The sequence below is a fragment of the Panthera tigris genome, chromosome B1 (genome assembly GCF_018350195.1).
Source record: "Panthera tigris isolate Pti1 chromosome B1, P.tigris_Pti1_mat1.1, whole genome shotgun sequence".
NCBI lineage: Eukaryota > Metazoa > Chordata > Mammalia > Carnivora > Felidae > Panthera > Panthera tigris.
This window is the reverse complement of record NC_056663.1, coordinates 188446319-188472163: the sequence shown is the minus strand read 5'-3', so window position 1 is coordinate 188472163 and position 25845 is coordinate 188446319. Positions and strand designations below refer to the sequence as shown.

The following is a 25845-nucleotide window of genomic DNA, read 5'->3' as shown; positions in this document are numbered from 1 at the left end:
TAGTACTACCAGTAATCAACACTTACATTCCTGCAGGTTTGTTAATTCCTAATTTTCTCAACCCAGGACTCAAAATCCCAGATCTGGATGTCAGATCACTCCTAGAATGTATTTTTACCAGTGGATTATTATGCCATGCATAAGAGAGTGCATATTCCAGCTTGGATCTTTCATTTCTGTCCAACTGGTGCAAAGGGTACTACACTGAGAGGGTAGAAAAAGTACACTGAGATTTCTTGGGGTTTGCCAATGGCCATGACTGATGAGCTCAAGATCTGTCCTTAGCAAAATGATCAATTAACCAGAGTCTGGTTTCAGTGCCACTTCACTATTTCTTTTCTTGCCTGCAGCATTGCCTCAGAGATAACTTATACTAGAAATTGCTCCCAAGTGATCCCTTATTTTGGACCTTTTTCCAACAATGGAAAGTCAGACAAAAGCAAGGAAAGGCAATTTGTGCTAAATGGCATAGCAAAATTCTACGAACGTACAGAGGAAGCATACACGTGGTGTCCTGTGCTTTCAGAAACAAAACAGAGCTGTTTACTGAACGTTTAGAATCAGGCACTGTAATACGCACCTTATGCATATTTTCCCACTTCATCTTCTTGATCATGTAGTAAAGTAGGTTGCAATACCTCCTGTACAGATAATAAAACTCAAGTAAACTTACTTACATGTCCTGTTTGGAATCATATGTTCTTAGACAATGAACTGAAAATACCTCCTTTTGTGCATAGAGGTGACCATGAATAATTTCTTACAATACTTTCTTGCAGGTGAGAAGGGAGATGGCGGTAGTTGATGGGCAGGGGAAGGAGGTCAAAAATGAACAGATCCTTGCTTCTTCCTTAATGAGCAAGACCCTTCTAGTTGTAAAATGAAATCTCTTGGCCTTGTTGAAATATGAAATGTAAATCTAAATGCAAGCAGGAACACAATACCAAGCTGAAGGTGTTCAATTCAAATAAAGTTTATGCATGAATCACTAGATAGGCAATATTTTTAAGTTGTTAATGGCATTTGGCTGGTTTCTTAGCTTTAAGCATTATATATGGATTTGAAACTCTATTCCCCATTCCCATATTCATCTTGAAAAATGAGTAGATACCAAACTTAGATATCAAAGGGAAGCAGCTTGGCAGTAAAAGAGCATCATTTTAAGAGGTGTGAGCCGGTTACACAATTTCATATCTACCACAACTGAGCAGATACACCATGACCTAGAAAACTGGCCGCTGGGCTAACTGCTTCCCCTCCCCCACCTTTCACAGACTTGTCACCATAACCTATGGAGACTATATCTGCAGACTCATTCCCAACTTCTTTTCAGAGCTGCAACAATGAATTGCACATTCGTTCAATGAACATGTATTGAACTCCTACTACATCCCCGGCAGTTTTCCAGGTATTTAGGATAAGCCAGCGAACAAAAGTAGAACACAATTTGAATGTAAATTCCTTGAATGCAGAAATCTTGATTTCTATTTGTTTCTTTTTACGGTTATATTCCCAATTCCCACAACAGTGCTTGCGCCATACAAGGCACTCAATGATTATTTGTTGAATGAAAACAGACGAAATCTCACTTCTGTAGATTTATATTCTAGTGCGTGTGAAGGAGGGGTGGGGTGGAGGTGAGGAGTCTGACAGTCAAAAACAAACAAATGAGCATATATTAGGTTACATGCGAGCACTATGCATAAGCATAAGGCAATATTATAGATGTAAAGTGATCAAGCATTAAGGGGGAGTGCTTTTTACGATAGGGTAGTCAGGAAAATATTCTCAGATGAGTTTCTATTTGAGCAGAGAACAGAAAGATGAGAGATGATATGGCTTTCTGAGGAAAGAGTATAGAAAGGTCCTGCGAAAGAACTGAACAATGAATAAGGTCAGAGCATAGAATGTAATGTGTAATGTGAGCATAGAAATGAGGTCAAGTGAGGACTGACTCAGTGGTCAGTGCCGGTTCGTATGCAGCCTGGTGGTCCATAGGGTTTAGGATTTTAATCCAGGTCAGAGGAGAATACGCCGCAGCAAACTGAATAGAGCAGTGGTCTGATCCGGTCTACCTTTCGTTTTAACAGGATCCTTCTGGGAGCACAGGAAGAAGCTGGAAGACTAGTGAGAAGGCAGATACAATGGTTCAGAGAAAAGGACTGAACTAGAGTAAAGGTCTTTCTTTCTCTGTCTTATTAACACTTCTCCCACTCAACCTGGTTGCCACCCCTGCAGAAATTTCTCATGCAAATAAAACTATGTCAAGTCCTTGCTCAGAATTCTTCAAATCTTTCCTGTTACTTAAATGATAACACCTAAACTAACTTCTGTGGCACATAAAGCAACTCTTTACCTACAGAGATTATCCCCTCATTCTCTCCTGTGTCCCTTTCCTGCCTCTTCATTCCTCTGTCCCCACAAATGTTATAATCTGGTACAGATTGATGGGGTTTGGAATGGTGGGGGTTCAGAGCCGATGGCCAAGAAATTCTTGGAGACATCTTTGGTGCAAAAAGGTGATTTTATTAAAGGATGGGAACAGGACCCATGGGCAGAAACAGCTGCACTGGGGTTTTGGCCAGGGACTGGTTATATACTGTGGACTTGAAGGAGGTAAAGTCACCAGAAAGTTTCTCAAAGGGATTTTCATATGCTAAAGAAGACACAGATTACTGGAGGCCCAACTATTGTCAAGCTAAAGGTTTTTTGTTTTTTTGTTTTTTTTTTTTTTTACCCTCTGGCAAAGCATTATCTTTAAGACAGTAGAGCACACCTGAGTGGCTGTCTTTAAGCATTTGACTATGGTTCAGATCATGATCTCAGAGTTCATGATTTTGAGTCCCTCTTTGGGTGAAACACGAGCCCCAGATGAGCCCCACTTCTCTCTCTCTCTCTCTCTCTGCCCCTTGTGGGATTCTCTGTCTCTGCCCCTCACTCACCTGTGCTATCTCTCTCTCTCAAGAAAAAAGAAAAAAAAAAAGGCAGTAAGGAGTTCCTGGAGATTAGGCTATTGACAAGATTCCCTTTTTGTAATTTACTAAGATCTTCGCAAAGTGATGGAGACTCATGTCCTGCATGATTAGTGACCTCTATCAGTTCACCATTGGTTTTCTTTCCTTTGTCCTTGGGCAGCCTGGAATGCCTGAGGAATATCACACTTGTCCCACCTGTGCAGGGGAGGGCGGGTTTGTGTCAGTTTGTGCTTGACCCTCAGCTTGCCTTATGGTCCCTCATCATATCCCCCCTGAACACTTTTGACCCTTAAATCTCTTTCCTCAGTTTTTGATGGGGTTATACCCTGATAAACCCATCATCCTTTGAAAATACCCTAAGTGAAAAATGTGTTTAATACACCTAACCTACTGAATAGAACATCACAGCCTAGCCTACCTTAAACGTGCCCACGACACTCGCACTAGCCTGTAGTTGGGCAAAATTATCCAACACAAAGCCCGTTTTATAATATAGTGTTGGAAATCTCACGTACCTTATTGAATACAGTACTGAATGTGAACTATAGAATGGTTTTCTGGATGCAACCCAGCTGTAAGTGTGGCACTGTTTCACCCCCACGATTGTGGGCCGACTGGGAGCTAAGCCCTGCCACCACTGCCCAGCATCTCCCTGCACGTCACCAGCCCGGAAAAGCTCCAAATTCAGAGTTCGAAGTACGGTTTTTACTCAATGTGTAATGCTTTCACATCACTGTAAGTTAAACCACAGTAAGGCAGGGAACTGCTGTGCATGAAATTATTTTCAGCGCCTGAAACACGTTTATTAATTCTACAGCTTCTGCTCGTTTAACTTCATATACAGGTATTCCTCGCTGTTTGGAAGTTTGCATTAGGCCACTTCACTTTTATGAAAGACCTACGTTAGAACAGTAAAACCTTAGATGACGAGTATCTTGTTCTGAGACTATTCTGCAAGACACTAATGAATTTTAACTGGATAAACGAGCGATGTCTTGCAATGCAGGTAGTGCACGACACTGAATGTCACATAATCACAACTGAGTCAGTGGTTCTCTCTCTCTCTCTCTCTCTCTCTCTCTCTCACTAGGGGATTGCAGGTGATCATCTCCCATGCTTGGATATATGTTTGGCAGAAATCAGTGATATTTCAGAATGTTGGAAGGTGCCCACAACTGGCACTAGAGTATTTTTGGTCACTTCAAAGCACTTATGGACGGCCCTTTGCTTTTCCACGCAAGAGTAAACTTAGGAATGCTTCGCTTCATTCTAGTCAGGCTGCCTACGGAGACAGACCCCTAGCTCAGCTGCCTTATTGCCAGTTACATTACGTACAGTGTAGGACAAGCGTTTATTAATACTGTACTGTAGTCAACATCCGTTAGTGATATTGAAAGTTGTCCTACACAATAACCCTCCTCTCTCTTGTCTCCCTCACACCAGCCACGAAGGTTTTCAAACATAAGTGCAGGTTATTTTTCTTTATATTTTGTATTTTCTTTATTATTTTGTGTTATATTACAGTATTATAATCATTTTTGTAGGAATATTTTTGGGTTGTGGAACGAATCATCTGAGTTTCCATGATTTCTTATGGGGAAATTCGCTTTGATACACAAGTGCTTTGGATTGATTACAAGCATGTTTCCGGAATGAACTATGCTTGCAAAGGTTTTACTGTACCTATTTTCACTAACCGAAAGAAATCTGAAGAAAAATTTTGCTTCAAAAGGAAAAGATCACAAGGGAAAACAGCATTCAGCATTTATAGTTTTGCGGTGAGCGTTACAGAGGCATAGTTGTGCATAGTTTTGCGGTGAGCGTTACAGAGGCAGCAGGCACCCGGAGCTGAGAGATTGGTGCCCCAACTTTCTTCCTGGGGAACCACACTCCGCCCCTCAGCACAAAGCCGCCAGAGGTCGGAGCCCTGTCAGGGAGCATCTGGGCTTTATCTTCACCTATTGTGTGCTTCTTAGCAAGGTGTGTCCTAGTGTATCAGAAAAGCCTAAAAGAGGTGACTTTGGGGGGTCTGGGAACCTCAAGAATTTTTCCATATAAATTAATGGTAATCGCTTTTCTTTACAGCATTTCAGCCTTGGACTTTCCTAAGTGAGTGAGAGGGATCAAGGTGTCTTTTCTTATGCTAATAAAGTGGCTTTAGGGCCTCACCCAGGGATGGGGGCTGATTGCTAGGGTTGGAACTTTCAGTCCCATCCATGATCCTTTGGGGAGGAGAGAGAGGCTGAAGGTTGAGTCAACTGCCAATGACCAATGGTTTAATCAATCTTGCCTATGTAATGAAGCCTCCATAAAACCCCATGAGGACAGGGTTTGGAACACTTCTGGCTTAGTGAACGTGTGACTATTCAGGGAGTGAGTGTGATGCACTGGGTGAGGGCACAGAAGTCCTGTGCCCCTTCCCACATACCTTGCGCTGTGCATTTCTTCCATCTGGCTCTTCCTGAGTTGTGTGTTTTTATAATAATCCTGTGATCTAGTGAAGAAAATATTTCTTTGAGTTCTGCGAACCACTTTAGCGGACTTGTCAAACTATGGAAAAGGTCATAAGAACCTTCGATGTATATCTTGTCAGTCAGAAGCCCAGGTGATAAACTGGACGTGGAACTAATGTCTGAAGTTGGGGTGGGAGTGGGGGAAAGACAGTCTCGTAGACTGAGCCCTTAACCCATGGAATCTGATACTATCTCTGCGTAGTGTCAGAAATGAGATGAATTGTAGGACACCCGGCTGGTGTCAGAGAAATGCTTGTTGGTGTGGGAAACTCCCACACATGCACATTCAGGTGCAGAATTTTAGTCCCTTGAAATGTTCCAACTGTCACAAGAGCAGTATCATGTGAAACGTTTGTGGCGTGGCTAAAAGTGAGCAAACAAATAAACCCTACTGGTAAATTGAAATGACGAGATTAAAGCTAAGGTTTATCTAAAGACGGAAGCAGGAGGAGCACCTGGGTGGTTCAGTCGGTTAAGTGTCTGACTTCGACTCAGGTCATGATCTCACCCGTTCGTAAGTTCGATCCCACGACAGGCTCTGTGCTGTTGGCTCAAAACCCGGAGCCTGCTTCGGATTCTGTGTCTCCCTCTCTCTCTGCCCCTCCCCCCCTCATGCTCTGTCTCTCAAAAATAAATAAACATTGAAAAAAAATTTTTTTACATAAAGGCGGAACGAGGAAATCACAGAGCACTTATTCACTTTATTTATTTAGTTATCTCTTCACTTGTGAAGGTAAAAACAAGACTCAGTGAGTGAAAAAGCAAGCCCATTTTTGTCTCCCCTTTTCTCTTCAAAACTTCCTTTATGGGGGGCGCCTGGGTGGCGCAGTCGGTTAAGCGTCCGACTTCAGCCAGGTCACGATCTCGCGGTCCGTGAGTTCGAGCCCTGCGTCGGGCTCTGGGCTGATGGCTCGGAGCCTGGAGCCTGTTTCCGATTCTGTGTCTCCCTCTCTCTCTGCCCCTCCCCCGTTCATGCTGTGTCTCTCTCTGTCCCAAAAATAAATAAAAAAAAAAAAAAAAAAAAAAAAAAAAAAAAACTTCCTTTATGGAATGCAACTGCCTTGCCCTCACTGAGAGCTTGAGCAAGGCTGAAGTCTCCTTCGCTCTTAGGTAACGGGAAGCCCTATGATCCCTTTAGGTTTCAAAATGCTATCTAAATTTAGAAATTGGAGTATCAGCCTGATATTTTAAGAACACTTTAATCTTCATCCCAAGATGAGACTGTTTCGCTTTCTCCAAGTTGGGGCTGGTTGGAGAGGAGCCACCTGGGAAAGGGATTCGTCCATTTCTCTCTCAGTTTTGCTCCCCTCCGTCCCTTGATTTGTGTGTGCTTTTGCCTGCAACATGAGAGTTGAAATAAAGACAGTGTGGGCAAAATAAGGGAATAAGAAATCTCTTACTTGACTGGGCTTGCAAGAAGAGGGCTCTGCATTTTTTGACATGGTAGATGCATGTTTTCCTAAATTTTTCATAGCCTCCTTGGCCACATCTTCCAAATTTAGGCCTCTTTGATAGAGACGCTGTGTCTTCTGGCTGCACATCGCCACCCCTCCGCTGCTGCCCCACAGTCTCTCACTCTGTAGTCTCCTCTCTCTGGCAGGAAGCCCCCCTGGAAAGAGTATCTAGTAACAGGACTCCAGACGAATAGTTCCACCACATAGAATGTCTATCAAGGCCTCCGAATACTTCTCAGAAGTCCCCTCAGTGACCCCAAGTTGGAAAGAAGCACTCCCTCTCCCCTGGGAGATAAAATTAATAGTATAGCTCTTTCCCGAGCAATTCTCCTCACATCCTCTCTCAATGTCCATTCTTTTGTTGCAGGATTTTATTGCCTCAGTACCTGGGTTTTATTGTCTCACCGCTTCGAAGAATGAAGAGGTGGACACAAAATGAGCAGCAGACAAAGATTTATTAGAATATAAGACTAGAACGTAAGAGCGGTAGGAAAGCTCTCTTTACAGAGAGGCGACATTCGAAAGTGAGTGCCTGAGACTATTGGCAAAGGTCTTTGTTTTGTAAGGTTATGGTCAGCCCTTCCCCCTCATTCCTTCCTTCCTACCCTTGTTGGCTTGATAACTCTAGGTTCTGGGTTGTCCATTCTTGACTGGTTAGTTTTCATTGCACGAGGGGTGGCCTATGGCCATATCATTCCTTGTGGGTCATCCGTTTTATTCCTTACTACTTATTTTTAGTTAGGTCTTTAGTCAAATTCCTGAGGGGGAGTAGGTTGTGTCTGTTACATTCTTAAGAACCTTACGCCCGATGGGGTTTGCCGTGGTCAGACACTCCCAGCATTGTTCCTAAATATGTGTTTTTCCCCCACCCAGGGACCTCAGGTCCTAATTTTCCCCTCTCTGCCTAGTAAATTCTATTTTTTCCTATCCTACCTTCTACCATCTTCCCATGAATGAGGAACTTCTTAACATTCCCTTTGGACTTCCACATGTTTGTGTGGCAAGTATCTTCCAAATGTCCTATCTATTGTACACTTCAGCCTAACAACTTGAGACATCTAACAAATACTTATTGGGTGCATACTGAGGGCCACAGTCCTTTTGTCTCTGTGACTTACATTTACTGGTAGACACAAACACTAAATAGGTACTTAGAACTGGCATTTTTAATTTCAGTTGTGACTCAGTACTACAACAAATTCAGAGCAATCAAGAGCATGTTAATGGAGACAATAAATAGTCAAGAGTTAACTTCTTGATAGGTTGTTTGTGTTGAGTACTAAACGATAACTAGAAATTAACTAAACAAAGGTTGAAGAAGCAAAGACTCTTCCAAGAAGAGAAAAAACATGTGCAAAACTCCAAAATTTCATAATCATGTTTCAAAATGACCCTGTGGATTATACAATAATCAACTATGCAACTTTCTGCCAGAAGTCCAATAAAGTAGAAAAAAACAACAACAACAACATTTGACAGTTATACTGGGGCTTTCTGATGCTTCGAAGTTATTTTGTTAATTTTGTTCTCTGTCAAGTATGAATAGAACATAAACTTTATAAAACACCACAGGATACAAATATATATGTCGTATCTGCTGTCATACACATTGATATCTATATTATACAAGATAACATACCATCACGGAACAATATAAGTACTAAAGGATGAGGGTTGAAATAGAAGGAAGTATTTCACTCATTCATTCATTTAGTCAGTCATTCATTTTTTAATTAAAGTACAATCAATTTACAATAATTTTTACATATTTGTCCACAAATCGATATTTTGACATGTGTGCACTCTTTTTTTAAAAAAATGTTTATTAGTTTTGAGAGGGAGAGAGAGAGGGAGAGAGAGAACATGAATGGGGGAGGGGCAAAAAAGGAGGGGGACAGAGGATCCCAAGTGGACTCTACACTGACAGCAGGGAGTCTACGGAGGGGCCTGAACTCATGGGCCATGAGATCATGACCTGAGCCAAGCAGTGAGATAAGACCCACAACAGACTAAGCCACCCAGGGGCCCATCAAAGTTTCCTTTTGAAAGTATGGAATATAGGTATAATAACCTCTATAACACCTTGTCTACTGACCGTTACATCTGTATCAGTTCTGTATCAACCTCGAGTTGATTGATTTTTGTCTCCATGGGAGGTTTGTATTTTTCTGATCCTTTACATACCTGGTAAATGTTTGGTGCATGTTAGAAATCATGAATGCTAATTTTTTGGTTGATGGATATTTTTATATTTCTAAAATATTCTTGGGCTTTTTTTTTTTTTTCTGAGTTGCATTTTAGTTACTTGGAAACAGATTGACTCCTTCAAGTCTTGTTTTTGAAGATGTGTCAGTTGGACTACAGCAAGGCTTACTCTAGGGCTAATTTTGCTCTTCTCTGGGGCAACTCTTTCTCCATTCCACCCTATGCCCTGTGGGTTATGAGGTTTTTCCAGTCTAGCTTATGAAAGCAGCTACTATTCCCAGAACTGTGTGAGTCCTGGACACTGTGATGTGTCCTCCTTCGGGGTGGCTATTTCCTTGGCCTCTGGTAGTTTCCTCACACGCATGTGCCGATTGGTACTGAGGTGAATACCTGAGGCAAACCCTCCACAGTCTGTGGGGCTCTCTGAGCAGCTCGCTCCCACAAGTACTCTGAAAATTCTAGCCTCCTTGTTCTTCCTGAACTCTCAGCAACATCCTGAAATGCAAATTAGATGCACCAGCTCCATTTATGTTATTATTCCTTGAACTGTGCCTGAAGACTCTACAAAGGTAGAAAATTTGGGAAATCCTTAAGACTTGTTTCCTGTCTCTAAGGGATCACTGTCCTTCATTGCTGGTGCCCAATCAGCTGCTTTTTCATATGTTTTTCTGCTTTATTGTTGTTTCATCTAGGAGAGTAAATCGAACCTCTGTTACTTCATCTTGGCTGGAAGAAAAATCCCATTCATTCATTCATCCTTTTACTCAATTTTTAACAGGTGGTATAGACTGATGTACACTGGGGAAAGAGCAGTGAACAAAACAGAAAAAAAAATTTACTGCCTTTAGGTGACTTACAGTTGACATGGTGTTGCAAGGATCATTAAAACTGAATAAATATATTACATATATACATATACATATTCAATATATGTAATGTATTTATTTATTTTTGAGAGAGAGACAGAGTACAAGCAGGGGAGGGGCAGAGAGAGAGGGAGACACAGAATCTGAAGCAGGCTTCAGGCTCCAAGCTGTCAGCCCAAAGCCCGAGGCGGGGCTTCAACTCACAAACTGTGAGATCATGACCTGAGCCGAAGTGGGATGCTTAACCGACTGAGCCACCCAGGTGCCTCACATTACATATATTTTTAAAGTTAGACTGCCATAAGTATCATGGAAAAAAATAAGACAGGGAAGGAAGATAGGAAGCACTGACAGGAGTTACATTTAAAATAAAGAAGGCCATATTAGAAAGTCATAGAAGTAAAAGTGTTACCATGTTGTTATTAGGGGTAAGCATTTCAGGCAGAGGGAACAATAAGTGCAAAAGTCCTGAGGTAGGAATATGCCCGAATGTTTGAGAAACAGAATGGAAGCCATTGTGATTTCAGCAGATTGATTGAGATTAGATGAAATTTGACAGACATGAGAACCAAGCATTCCAGAGCCTTGGAGGCCATCTGAGATATTATGGACCTCCAGGGGGAGGAGGAGTGCTAGAGCATGCCTTAAGCCTCAACATAATTGTGCTGGCTGCTGTCATCGTAAGAGAATGACGGTGGACAGGGTTGGACGCTAAGAAAGCAGTTACTTGGCTGGCCTTAGGAATACAGCTGAGAAATAATGATGCATTGAATCAGAATCACAGCACAAGAAGTGAAAAAGTATTAATTTCTAGACAAATTCTGGAAAGCTAAGCCATCAGGACATGCTGTGGATTTGATACGAGGGATGAAAGAGAAAATCCAGGATAATTCCAGAGTGTTTGGCCGGAGCAACTGGAAAGATAAGGATAAATTGCCCCAAACTGGGAGAATCAAATCGGTATGGAGCTGAGGAGGAGACCACATGCATGGAGGAAGGACAGTCCGTGGCGTATGCGTGGACTGGCCAGGAGCTGAGTTATCTCGATGGCACATGAGATTCATATTGCCACACAATGGTAAAAAGGGGTGTAAAAGTCAGTGGTGGTCAGATCACAGGAAGCCTTGGACACCAGCAAAGCATTTCGTAATTTGTACAAGTTAAGAGAGAAACTAGGCAAAAGTGTTTTGAGAGGCTTCAGTGAAAACTTTATTTACAAAAGCTTTGCCCAGCCATTTTGGAATTTTGCAGGAGCTGCTGCAAAGCTAGAAGGGCTGAAAGGAATTTTATGCTAGGAGATTTGCCTGAGTTTTTGAAACCCTGAATAAGGCAATGTGGCATAGTTGTAAAATGCTGAGGAATATGGCCGTGGGCCAAGTTGGTGTATAGTAATCAGAAATGTAGTGACTCATTTTGAGCAAAGGTGTCACACAGACTGTGATATACCAAGACATAAGTCACAGATGGCAGATGACACTTCAAAGAACATACAAACATTAATAAACTCACAGCCTATGAGGGAACGTGGTAGCAGGGAAAGCTCTGAATGAAAGATTGGAAGTTGTGGTATAGTCCTAATTTCACTGTGGCCAGCTGTGATGTTTAGGTAGGGCATATGGTCTCTCAAAGATGTAAATATTTTATCTGTACGGAAAATATCTCATCTACTGCTAAGAATCACATGGACTCAACAGAACACTTAGGTTTTCCTTTTTTCTCCCTTCATGTGATGGTTAATTTTATATGTCAAGTTGAGTGAGCCCAGATTAACATTGTTTCTGGGTATGTCTGTGAGGGTGCTTTGAGATGAGATTATTTGGATCATCCATTTGGATCATTGGGCTCAGGAAAGCAGAGTGCCCTATCAATGTGGGTGGGCTTCAGTCCATTGAAGTCTGAATAGAACAAAAAGTGAAGGAAGGAGGAATTTCACCTCTCTTGTTTTCCGGCCTCACTGACTCACTGATTGAACTGGGGCATCTCATCGCATCTTCCTCTGCCCTCGGACTAAGATTTATGCCATCTGTTCCCCTAGCTTTCAGGCCTTTGGACTTGGACTAAATTATAACACTGACTTTCTTAGGTCTCTGGCTCCAGAGGTCACATCTTGGAAGATGATATAGGTATAGCGATAGATAGACAGACAGACAGATAGAGATACGCATATATAGATATAGATATCTGTATCATCCAGATATTTAGGACTTAGGCACACTAAGCAGTTTTGCTGCCTGTGTTTAGTAGAACATAAACACATCAGCACTAATTTAATATCTTTTCACGGGCCAAGAAAGGAACTGGATCATCCCCTTCTATAGTCCTCATGATTGTTCTGGAGCTTGGAATATACAGAGATAAGTTGGATGTTTTCTTAAAACCATTGTCTCATGGGATAGAGATAATATTTGTACTATTTGAATGGAGGAATACGATGGCCACAGTCAGTGAAAACAAAATGTAAGCGTTTAACTTGTTTGTATAAGCTGTTTCTACGGGAAAAAAAAAGAAAGCACTTTATTTATTTATTTATTTATTTATTTATTTATTTATTTATTTATCTATTTTATCTATTTATCTGTTTATTTATTTATTTATTTATTATGCCAAACACTCCATACCCTTTATCATTTCTGTGCATTTATTTTTACTGTTCCCTGTGTGGTCTGTTATTCTCTGCCCAGAAAATTCCCCATCTCCATTCATAATCCCACAAAAAGCCGTACACTCAGAGAATGGAGATGTCCCCTGCACTGAACTGCCACCTCTCCAATACATACATTTTGTTTAACCCCTTTCCTGGATGGTGGTTCTGCAGCAGTGGAAGAATCTGAGCTTCACTTCTAGCACCGCGCTGCAATTCTTATTATAGCCATCTCTTTCCCGCACTCTGGGTATTCTGAGGGTCCCTGTATTGGAGAACTTTATCCTTCCTCTGTGTCTTCATCTTCCTGGATTCCCAAGAACAGCACAGTGCTAGCCAAATGCATTCAGTGAATATATCCTGATTGAAATCACCTGGATATTCTTGAATATTTCCGTTGTCTTCTGCTAAACAAGGCTTTGGAGAGCCTAGATACTATGGAAACAGGTTTATATAAATCCTTCTATATGAAATGTGCTCTGCCAAAGCTCTCAACTACAGGCTGAATTTCTTCAAACTGAAATCTCTTCAAATAATTGCACTGGAAACCTGTGCAGTCAGGCCATGCTTTTTAAAAATGCTTTTTCTCTATCAGATCACATTAACCACCTACATACTATGGGAAATGTCACTTCAGAAGAGCCTGGTTGGCACAGTTTCCCTGCTACATCAAACCTCATCTTAAATTGTTAGCTTTACCACTGTTTGGGATAGATAAGTACAGGTAAGAGTTTACTTTTATTTATTTATCTTTTTTTGAGTTTGTACTTCTTAAATGTTATTTTATTCTGGTATAGCCTAAAGCATTTAGGAAGCATAGAAAGCACCAGAATAAGGCAGAACAGACCTTTTTATTTTGACATTTTATGCTTTTAGATATATGTATGTCTAGATATATCCATTGATTCATTCGCTAATGAATTTTACAAATATCTAAGGAGCATGTAACCCGGCAAACTGTTAACGGGTGAAGGTAGTGTGGGGACCAAAACCATATGGAATCTACCCTCATGAATTTATAGTGTACGATATATTTTTAAATAAGGATGCACTGAAACTCAAAACTGATATATTCCTTAAGGATTTGATCATTTGATTCTAATCCATATTCCATCCGTTTCTGCTCCCAGTGACATTCACTGGTTTTTAACAACCCCTTGAATACCGACAATTAAAATGAAATTAACACATTGCTTTTACTGATGGCAAAATATAACATGCTGAAATTTATTTCAGAATGAATCAGAATTATTAAATAATTAGAAAGAGTTTTCCTTGCCAGGAAATAAAAAGTGGGGATAATTAGAGCTACCACCTGGGCTAGAATCCCGAGATGGTGACACAGTGGGCAATGTGCCCAGGAGTCACATAAGATGAGAATCTGATTCATTGTTCTCAGTGGGAGCAGTTATTTGATATTATTATATTTTCATCACTTTCCAAGCCCATGAGAATTTCCTTTAAAAGTTCAGGTTTTTTAATCTTGAGAGAAAGGTCTTGATTAAAAAGATAAAAGGAAAAGAAAAAGGAAATTTGTAAGCAGCAGAGGAAAAAAGGATTATTTCTGAAACTGCTACTCTACTTCCAGGAGGCAGAAACCCAGCATTAACTTTACTTGAAAAGCTGGTTCCAGAGAATTCTCACCATCTCAGACATAAGTAGTGACAAAATATAAATAAAACAAAATAAATAAAAAATTAAAAAAAAAACAAAAAACAAAAAACAAAACCTTTCAGCCTCCAGGTTCTATCTAAATGTTCTATTCTTTTAGAGCAAAACCTCTGAACCTGTAGGGGGACAATAGATTCTGCATGAGGAGGGGATTTCTGTCTGAATAATAGACAGTTGTCAAAACAATCAGGCTCTAAGAGTTCTTGGACCACAGTTTCCACCGAGAGTAGCAAACAGAAGCTGAACTTCAATTTCCAGGCAAGAAAGAAAACACCATCTCATGTCTCTTCGGTGAAGCCATGAAAATAACCTACATGGAATCACTTTGGGAGCAGATGTGAAAACAGTTAATAAATTGGTTAGCAAACACTCAAATATTTTCAGACTGAAAAGGTCAGCCAGTGCTCCATTTAATATCTATGCAAGCACATCAAACAGAGTAACTGCTTCAACTCTTTCCCTTCAATGACCAAGCCAAATCAAGTTTTTCCACCACTCCTTCTTGTCTCCTAGTCTCCTTTCAGGAGCAAAATAACACTTTCTGAAATTAAGACAAAAGCAACACTTAACTTCTGTCAACATTTGTTCTTAGTCTACAGGAAATTAAACTGCCCTTACACTTTGTGTTTTTTCCCCTGTTGACGTAACTTCTTACTGAAGGCCTGCAATTGTCTTCCTCTTTTATAAAATTAAGTTTTAGCGTGTTTGAATCTCTTTTGCAAAGTGAACGGATAAAAAGATAGAAAAACCATCAGGGTGTAATTCCTAGGAAGAGTTAGAATTTTGTGGAGATCATCAGAGATCACAAATAATTTTTCAGAGTGTCACATAATTTTCATAATGGTTATTCCTCTCTGTGTTTATCCATATTTATCCACTTATAATTTATTCCTATTATTACTTCTCCAGCTGGAGAACATGGAGAAGGTGAAGCTCAGAGATTCTCAGTTATTTGCTTACGTCCTCAAGGCCATGAGGAACAAAACTGGGTTGCCAGGTCCCTTCCCTCCATGTACATCTCAGTCTTCACGTGGTTATCGTGTTGTCCCCTCATAGTCCACTGCGGCATCAGGCCCTTGGTGAGCACAAACCCATAGCAGTCATTCCGTGGGTCGTATTCGTTTCCACCCATCTGGAGACCTTTAAGTTCATCTTTGACCGCTTGAGTCCTTTTTCCTCCTCCCCTTCTTCACAATCATTACTTTACTCTTCAAAGGAATGTATTGTTTTTCTCAGTGGGGGCCATTATCAAAATTCTCCACAAGAAAGATTATGATTTTTTTAGTAATTTCTCAGAAACATGTAATAGTCTCATTCATTTAGAACTTGTGCATCTAAATTTCCCAACCCTCTCTTCTCCATCTACAAGTCCTGCATCCCGATTACCTCCATGTTTTCTAAACTTTATGCATAGCAGTGTTTTTTGTTATATCCATTTTAGAAATTATCTATTGAATTCCGGTGATGAAGGTTATGAGTTTAGAACTCACAGATCATTACTTTTCCATCCATTTACACAAACACATTTGCACACAATCATATTCACTCACTTTATTCCTCCAATAATTATATAATTAATACATATAATATATATTATATAATCTTATAATTATAACTCCTGGTGAATTGATGTTTATATCTACATCATTGATTACATCAACATTGTTTACATCTGAGTTTAGTATTATATTATGATTACCATTCCTTTTATGTTTATCTTCTTGGTTTTGTAGATAGTAATGACTTTTTTCACTTGATATGTTTAATCTTTCCTGACATAATAGTAAAATCCCTCTAAAAACTATGTTTCACGTGATTAAACACATCAGGTGACCTGATATTGTCATTGTTTGACTGTGTGTTTATGATTGATTGATGGATGTGTGCACCGGGTTGCTTGAACCCCTGGTCGTTCTGCTTTAGTGTGGTCTGATCACCCTCCAACTGCCATATACTTGTCATCTTGGAATTTCCCCTTTTGCCTCTACTGCCAGGGTTTTGTCGTTATGTTTGTTTGCTCTGTTTGATTTTTTTTAAAGATCCAATGACTTCTTGGTTTAAAATTTCATTTTGGTATACTATATGTTACAAAACAAATGTCCTGAGAATGAGTGCCTAGACTTCTATTTCCATTTCTGGAAATATTGTAGACAATATATTCTAAATATCCTCCATCTAAAAAAGACCTAGACATATCAGCCATAATAAACTTTATTTTAAATCCGTAACTGAACTCACAATAAAACAAATTGAAATCAATACCTAGACACATATTGCAACTGTAGAACACGCCAAGGGCAATGAAAGCTGGAAAGCAGCCAGAAAAACAGACAACAAATTATGACAAAAGAATAGCAAACAGAGAATCAAAAGATCAGTAACAGCAATGGAACATGTTTTAAAAGGTGAATGGAAATAACCGTCAATCTAGAATTTTATGCCCTGTAAGCTACTGAGAATGAGGGCAAAAAGGTATATTCAGAATTCTCCCCCATCCCCTCCCAAAAAAAAGTGAGAGAATTAGCCATCATAATAGCTTCAGTAAAAACATTTATAAGATGGTAAAAAAAAATGTATATATCCAAACTTTGGAAATAAAACAAGTGACCATCTGAGCCACAAATGATGAGTGAGAGAGGGCATTTTCTAACGTGCTTCCCTCACACCAGCTAATCCCCTGGAGCATGCAATACTGTTTGCAAAACTAAGGTGCAAACATTTCACAATCCTGTAAAACTGTCAAGGTGGGATGACACTTTAGTTTTGTTCATTAGAGAAGACACCACAGGCACCGTGGTGTATCACCCTCGATCATGGAACATAGTACGTATGCCCCAGTTTCTGAACTCCTCTCTTGAAAAAACTCTGTCACATGCTCACAATTTCCTAGGAATTTTTTAAATTCATTTTTTGAACAATTCCCTGACAGGGATATACTTCAAGATGAGAGCAACTAAACCTCTCAAAACAAAGAGCAAATTGTAAGAAAAAAAGGTGTAGAACTAAATGCTTCTACCTGTGGGTAAATCTAAATGGATATTCATCTGAGATTATAATAAAACAAATAATTTGGAGGAAATTTAAGAAAATGGAATGAAAAATGTGCAGAATCAAGAATAATTTGGTTATGATTAATGCACTTTGTTTCTTATATTATTCTGGAGAAGGCTAGAGCTATGGATTAAACCTTAAGATTGTATTATGTAAATTTATTACAATTAAGGTAATCATAAAAATAGAAGTTGAAAAAGGACAACTAGCTGATAAAAATATTGAATACAAAAATACTTCAGTGATAGAAGTAAAAAATGAAGATGGAGAACATTAAAATATCAGAGTAATTAGAAATCATGAAATATAATAATAGAAGTAAATCAGCAATTAAAATATAAGTGAGTAGACTCCTTTTACTAGTTGCAGAGTCTGTCACAATGGATTTTGAAATCGTTGTTATTTACAAGGCACATGCTGAAAACATAAGGATGTTGAAAATCACATTGTAATATCAAAGATTGAAAATATAGATAAATGCTAGCCCAAAGACAGCTACTATACCTATATTTGTCACAGATACAATAAATAAAGCACACTATTATGGTTGGAGGACATTTGAATGATGATAGAATGTATAATCACAAGAAAAATATAAAAATTTTCAATATTTACCTCCCTAATATTCATAATACATAAGGAAAAATTGTCAAGATTCACTTCATAATAGAAGGTCTGAACACAACAATCTAAGTAATTAATACATCCATTAATAGTATGTTCATTTGAGTCACTGTTTCTTGTTAGATTGTGTATTCAGAAATGGCAAAATAAACCATTTGAAAAAGGAAAAAAGTTCTTCCCCAAATGTTACATGTGGACATTGTCTTTGTTTTTGGTGGGGGGAGGGAGATGAGAGAGAAGGGAAGGGGCAGAGGGAGACAGAATCTCAAGCAGGCTCTCACAAGCGTGAGATCATGACCTGAGCTGAAATCAGGAGTCTGACACTTAACTGGCTGAACCACCCATGCTCTCCTAGAAACTTTTCTTCTATGGATGTTATGCCAGTATACCACACAAGTGTTTCAGAATAATTTATTGAGATATTAAATCGTGTTTTGTTTTGTAGCTGTGGAATAATCAGGAGTACAGGCTTTCCTTGCTGTCCCACAATAAAGCATTCCTGGGAGAACTTTTGTAAGCTGAAATGGTAGACCCAAGTTTATAAAAGTTGGCATTACACACCTTTACTTGTACAGAAAACCTACATTAGTTCAGTAAGGGCTTTTTTATTTTTATTTTTTTTTTAACGTGCATTTATTTTTGAGACACAGAGAGACATAGTGTGAGCGAGGAAGGGGCAGAGAGAGAATATGAAGCAGGCTTCAGGCTCTGAGCTGTCAGCACAGATCCTGACGCGGGCTCCAACTCACACACTGTGAGATCATGACTTGTGACGAAGTCTGACGCACAACCAACTGAACCACCCAGGGGTCCCAGGGCTTTTCTCCTACAAACAAAAATTATCCGGATTTCCTTCAGTTAGCACAAACAGCTACTAATGTAGGTCTTTGGTAAAAGCAAAGTGGTATAATGTGAACTTTCTGAAAGCAGGAGATACCTGTAATAAGAATTACGTTTCCATTCACTCCTTACATACATTCAAGGACTGTTAAGTCCTGGAGACTTCCCCTCCAGCCACATTTACAAGGTTTGGTTTTTCAAAGAGAAGTAAATTATACTAGGCCCATGGTGGAGAGAAGCCCTCGAGTTTGGATAGTAGGAGGCTGGGTTGGCAGAAGCTGGCAGGCAGCTTCCAAGGCAGATGGGGGTAGAAAGATTTGGTCCCTGTTTGTGCTTTTTTAATGGTGGTGACAGTTGGGTAAGGGTTACATGGTGGAGATCCATATCACCCTAAAGTTTCTAATAAGTTGTCATATAGACACTGAAGTTCATGGAGCCCAAGGGCCATCGCGCTGAGAGCTCCAGGAAAGATCTCCCATCCCACTTTGGCAAAGGGGAGGGGGAGCAGAATGGACCCCAGGGCACCTCGGCAGCGCACACAATGAAGTGAAGACTGAAGCCTCTTCTCTTATTTTCTAAACACCACAAATACCTCATCCCCATTGTGACTTAAAGGAGGTGAAAGGTGAGGTCAAGAGGTCCCCCAAAGCCCAAATTAGGTTAAATTGATCCCCCTTCTAGCAAAGTGAAAGCTGGGAATAAGATTTAATTTAAGTTTTGAAAGTGTTACCACATTTTTATTCTCCAGAGCATTAAAAGAGTACAATTCATATTTAATGCATCCCATGAAAAGTTTTCCTATAAAACATTTTATTTCCAATATCCATATGTTTGACATTCTCCAGAGGACTACATTTGAGACCTCCAGGTCTTATAAAAATCCTTTGGTCTAATTGAGGTTGATTCTACATTTTGCTGTCTACATTTTGTGGGCTATTTATTTATTTATTTATAAAATGAAAATAACATAGTCCTTTCATTAATGAAAAGCATCCTCAATCAACACCAACTATCTTGATCTCAGTGTTTGAAAAGAACCTGGCACATGGTAGGTGTTCAGTAAATAACTAATGAATGAGCCCTGTGCCACTGTCATTTCTGTGTTTCTCCTACGATGAAACTGAGCCAACACAGTTAACTGACTTTTACAGATTTTACAGACAATGTCAACGTCAGAATTAAATTGCAGATCTGATTCAAATGTCTTTTTCTTGGCATGAGACCACTATGTCTCAAACGCTGGGCTAGAATCCACCGGTGGGTCTCAAAGTCAATATAATTGGTCAGGATTGGCATTTTTAAAATGAAATAGAAGAGAAAAAATGACAGAATGGCAGGCATAGCTCAGCATAGAGTAATGTAGGCTAGAAGACAGCACAAAGCAAAGCAAAATAAAAGAAAATCTAGTGTGTTTAGCATAATAACGGCTAACTAGTGCTTTGTAAAACTTGTGCATATATTGTGTGAATAGGTAAAATGCTCTTTTTGCCTGGAGCCATGGCCTAAAATGTTAGAAAGCTAATAAATGAGGCCACTTGTTTTCCCAAATCGCTTTTTAACATTTGCCAGAAGAAAATATCCCTTCCAACCTGACTTTTCTGACTCTATCCCCTTTAAGTCATTTTAATCATGAAATTTTCAACATTTTTTGAAAGTTATGAAAACAATATTAGACATACTTATGCACAAATACATGTTAACCTGTATTTCCTCTCTGCCCTCCCCTCCTCTCCTTTCCTCTCCTCTTCTCTTCCCTCCTTCCTTGACTCCACACATCTCTCTCAAGGAACACAATGTTACAGATTTAGCTAAGGCTCCACTCTGTCCTTATTATAAATAAAGTAGGTATACATTGTCCCCAGATGTAATTATGTAATTTTACCACAGATTTATCCATTCATAATTCATTTATGCACTGTTTTATACATAGGAATCATTAGTTACTTCTTTCCCTTAGCTTAAGTTTTTGAGATGTATCCATTTGCCCTGTGAAAGATTGTTATGTTATTTTAAACAGGCAGTATTACAATGAATATCTTCACACACATTCTCTGTGCACATGTGCTATGAGAATTTCTAGATATCTAGATACCTAGAAGTGGAATTCTTCTGCCTGAGTAGGTTATGGGCATGGTCAAGGCTCCTAGGTTTGAAAAAGTGATTATTACCAATTTACACTTGTGCCACAAAATACGATAGTTTTTTGTACCTATATCATTGACAGTATTTGAAGCTATTGGACTTATTTATAGTAACCATCTGTTGGATAATGGACTATTTACTTAATTTTAATTTTGCTCATTATCAGTGATGTTGACCATCTTTCTATGTGCAAAAATGGGTTATCGGCCATTCCTGCTTCTTTCTCTGTATATTATGGGCTGCCTTTTTTTTTGTGGGGAAGGCTAGTGGTGTTCTTTTTCTTTTTGATTGGTAGAAATTCTTTATATATTGTGATTACTAATCTTACTTGTGAACATTATGAGCCCCTTCTCCAGTCTAGCATTTCTTTCAACTTCATGGTATGTTTCATTGCATAAGTTTATTATTATTGTTGCTGTTACTTTAATGTAATTAAAATACCAATCTATTACTTTATATATTATAATTTATTTTTTCTTTGAAATAATTTCTCATTCTAACCATATAAATATAGCTTTTGCATTGTATTTCACATTTTTTTTATAATTTTGATTCCCATGACATCTTTAATGCATATGAAATATATTTGTATGTCTGGAGTGATATGAGAATTTGGTTTAATGTTATATTTGAATAGTTTATTGTCTCAGCATTCTTTAGAAATTGTCAATCCCTCTGACATGGTTTCTAAAGCTATATTTTAATTCATGTACCAAACGCTGATATGAATTTTGGGTCTTTAAAACTCCATTTTGTTTCTTTCCTCTGGCTTTTTATACATGCACAAATAGCACCTTACTTTAATTATATAGGTTTTAACAACTTAGAATCTGATGAACCATATCCCCCCTTCCTTTTCCTTAAGTATTTCTTATCTATTTTTAGGCTTTTCCCCTTATACTTGAAGTTTATAATCACTTTTTCAGGTTTTATGAGAAACTTTTGGGGTATTTTGATTGAAACTGAAATGATCTCTAGATTAATTAGATGATAATTCTCATGTTTATAATTTTGAGACTTTTCTTCCAAGAAAATGGCCTAATTCTCCATTAACTTAGGGTTTTTGTCTTTTAATTTTTATATTTGATTAGCTTCATTCCTCATAACCTTATGGTTTTGACGCTATTATAAATGATGTGGTTGATTCCTTACACTTTATACATTTTGTAATTGCTTATTACTTGTGCACAGAATTACAAGAGATTTTTGTATATTTTTCTTATGTTCTCTAAACTTGCAGAATTATTTTATTAATTATAACCAATTTATCCATACAATTTTATGGATTTCTGATTTAACAATCATAGTTTGTAAACAATAATTTCATATTTTCTTATTTGGAACTTTACATCTGTGATTTCTATGCCTTCTGTTAATGTGTTCACTAATTTGTCTATTACAATTCGAATAATGGCAGAGATAGGTGGTTATCTTTTCTTCTATCCCTGGTGTTAACAGAATTGTATCAATTTTTTCTGCCATTATGAGATGATTATATGATTTTTCTCTTTTAATTCAATAGGGTAAGTCACAGAAATATGGCTTCTAATATTGATTATTGCCCTATATGATTATATTCATTTTATTTCCAAAATACTCTGAATTTGGTTTGTTTATTAACTACCTAATACTGTGTAACAAATGACCATGAACATAATGGCTTTAAACAACACTGTTAATTATCTCATGCTTTCCATTTCTATGAGTCAGTCCAGATATAATTTGAGCCGTCTGGTCTGGGTCTTACCAGGCAGTAGTCAAGGTGTTAAGGCTATGACCTCAGCTTGGGCTTGGGGTTCTCTGTCAAGCTCCTTGGGCATTGTCAGAATTCATTTCTCTGTGATTGTAAGAGTGATGTCTCACTTTTCCTCTACGTGTTGGCTGGAGCCAATGTTAGTTCTTTGAGACTTACTTACCCAAGACAGCCGGAGACTCACGGAAGACCTCACCTGATTAGATCAGGTCCACCTGGGATGATCTGCCTTTTGATTAACTCAAAGTAAATCGATTAGGGACTTTAATTATATCTGCAAAATTCTGTTATCACCACCATGTGTTGTTACATAGCATGGGAATGGTAGCTCATCATATTTGCAGAATGCGCGCACACTCATGGGGAGAAATTAAAAGAAGAGGAGAATCTTGTGGGCCATTTTTAAATGCTCATCACAGTTTCCTAACATTACTTAAGGATTTTCCTACCATGTTTGTGAGTGAGATTGGCATATCATTTTCCATTTTCTATGGGCCTCCAACAAGTTGGAGTGTAAAATTAATCCTAATCATTATCTTATTAGGGAGTATGGACACTTGCTTTATTCTCTTGATATATGCTTTAATATACGCATTAAGGTTTAAACTTTTCAAAGTATCACTCCAGCTGCAATTAACCACTTTCTCTTATTCCCCACCTGAGTCCATCTTCTAGCTCTCTGATATATTAGCTCCAAATTGGTAGGAATGATAGAGATATTATTCCAAAACTCCTAGTTCCCTCAGTCACTGTTTCTCTCAGTCTCCAATAAGGAAACATAATACATGTGTGGTAAAATGTCAAGATCATGAGATGGGAAATTAGGAGACTAGAGTTTAGTTTCAAATTCACCCCTGGTCACCATTATATTGGTGCTAATTAAATCACTTTCTAATTTCTGTTGGAAGACAACTCCCAATGAATATTTTCATGTTTCTGCATGCTGTGGGCCTTCTGAACAAAAAGGATTGGCAAATTTTGCTGAACAATGATTGAATGACTAATATGCATAGATGTTATGGGTAGTATATTGCTCCAGAGAAGGAAGACAATGGAAAATGAAGAGAAATGGAGAATAAGAAAGAGAAAGAAAGGGAAGGACAAAAGAATATCCAGTTTCAGTCATCAGCACCAAGATGCCAAGGGGAAGGAGAAACATGGATATGGGTATTGAAGTCTTTCACACCCAAGATCCTGATTTTTTTAAAGCCTTCAAACATGAGTCTCATTTGCTTTGCCTACCTGTCTCTTTTTCCTGAGATCACAAGTTATCAAAGTTCTGTCTAAGGAACGTACTCTATTAAACACTGTGAGAAACACACATTGCCTTCTTCTTTTAGTTATCTAACAAAACTCTGTCGTTTTATGATGAAAAGAAGTTTATTACTTACATTTTTCTGCAAAGTCTTGTTTGACAATGAAACGTGGAGAAAAAAATGGACTAATTTGAAGGTGTAAAGACATAGCAGGAAAAGAACTACTGACCAGCATTTTGGAGTTCGAGCAATGCGTAAACATTTCAGCTAGTTTGGATTTCATGGTCCCCATCCACCACTGCTTGATTCCTAGAAGAGAGGACAATTTTTTTTTAAATTCCCTATCTAATAGTATAGTGAGCCAAATCAAAAGTCTAATACTTAGAGAAATTAGTTTGCATTTATCTTTCTCTATATTTTTTCTTCTGAACATCTTAGCCTAAATATATAGTTTTAGTCTGACATAAAGCTTATTTTGTTACTCAAGTTATTATATAGGATTGAGCTTTGTGGTTTGGTTTGCTAAACCTATGGTTGAAAACTAAACATTTCTGGAAAAAAAATGGATAAGAATATCTTATATTTATTGAACATAGCCAAGAAATTTATTTTTAATAACTGAACCACAGATGGGATGCCATCTGTCAACATATGGCATTGGCTCCTAAAGCAATGTTTACATCTGGGGGATATGACGCTTTCTTTGAGAGAACAAGAGGCATTATTGGACTAAACATGAAGAAGAGTGATTTTAGATTCATGAATATTGTAAGTTTGCTAAGGATAGAATCAGAGTGTTTATATGCATACAGTTTTCATACACTTGGGTAGATAAAAAGAAAGAAAATCTGTCCATTGAAATTCTGTTATAATAATAGAAAATAATTGTAATTTTGAAATTGTTGGGGTTTTTTTTTCCCCCATGACAGGGAAAACTATTGATATGAAATGATAAGATCACCAAATTTATAAGTTTTTGTATATTCATTTTGACTCTAAAAGTTCCCTGTAAAGATACTAATATAGCATTTTAATTTATTAAAATCTCAAATATCAACTTTATTTTTTCCAAAAACATGTACAAAAGAAGTAATCTTGTTCCTTAAGTTTCAATAACTTCAAAAATTTTATCTGATAAAATTTTGTCTGTTTTACTATATGTAAATATTCTTATTTTTAATCACCTTTGCATTTTGAAACATAATTGGAATGTGCTTTTGTTAGTTTTTATTAGAAAATCACTAAACATATATTTTTTAATGTTTTTTTGTTTTTTGGTTTTTTTTGAGAGAGAGAGAGACAGAGACAGAGCACGAGCAGGGAAAGGGAAGAGACAGAAAGACACACACAGAATCTGAAGCAGGCTCCAGGCTCTGAGCTGTCAGCACAGAGCCCGACGCGGGGCTCAAACCCACGAACCGTGAGATCATGACCTGAGCCTAAGTCAGATGCTTAACCGCCTGAGCCACCCAGGTGCCCCAAACATATTTTTTAAACTACCATCCCACAGATTTTCTCTTTACTTCCACCTAACATAAGAAAAATTTGGTATCTATGATATTTACAAATTATTGAAATTGCAAAACTCCAGTAAAAAGAGATTATGAACAAATATTCAAAAATAACGATAACAACAATAATATTGACAACTACGCTTTCAGAGCATTCTTTATGTAGCAGACTATGGGACTTACAAAGCACTCTCTTAAATCTTGAAAAGAACACCTCCCCCAATTATAACTTTCCCTTAGTTACAGTTGCAACGTGGGTTTAATGAAGTTATGTAACAGGTCAAACATCACAGAACCTGTACTCAGCAGCATCTGACCCATATTCTTTCTGCTGTACAGAGCT

The 25845-nt window shown here is 38.3% G+C and overlaps 1 long non-coding RNA gene across 6 annotated transcripts in view; it reads right to left on the bottom strand.

Annotated features, from left to right (window-relative positions):
• Positions 1-590: 590 nt before the first annotated feature.
• LOC122237769 overlaps positions 591-25845 on the bottom strand; it is a 98245-nt gene continuing 72990 nt past the window's right edge. For 5 of the 6 annotated variants that reach the window (XR_006216406.1, XR_006216405.1, XR_006216404.1 and 2 more), the window contains one exon: positions 23983-24300. This is a non-coding gene — a long non-coding RNA (uncharacterized LOC122237769). Of the gene's footprint in view, positions 642-23982; positions 24301-25845 lie in introns of those variants that run through there. The other variant, XR_006216407.1, reaches the window with a different exon arrangement.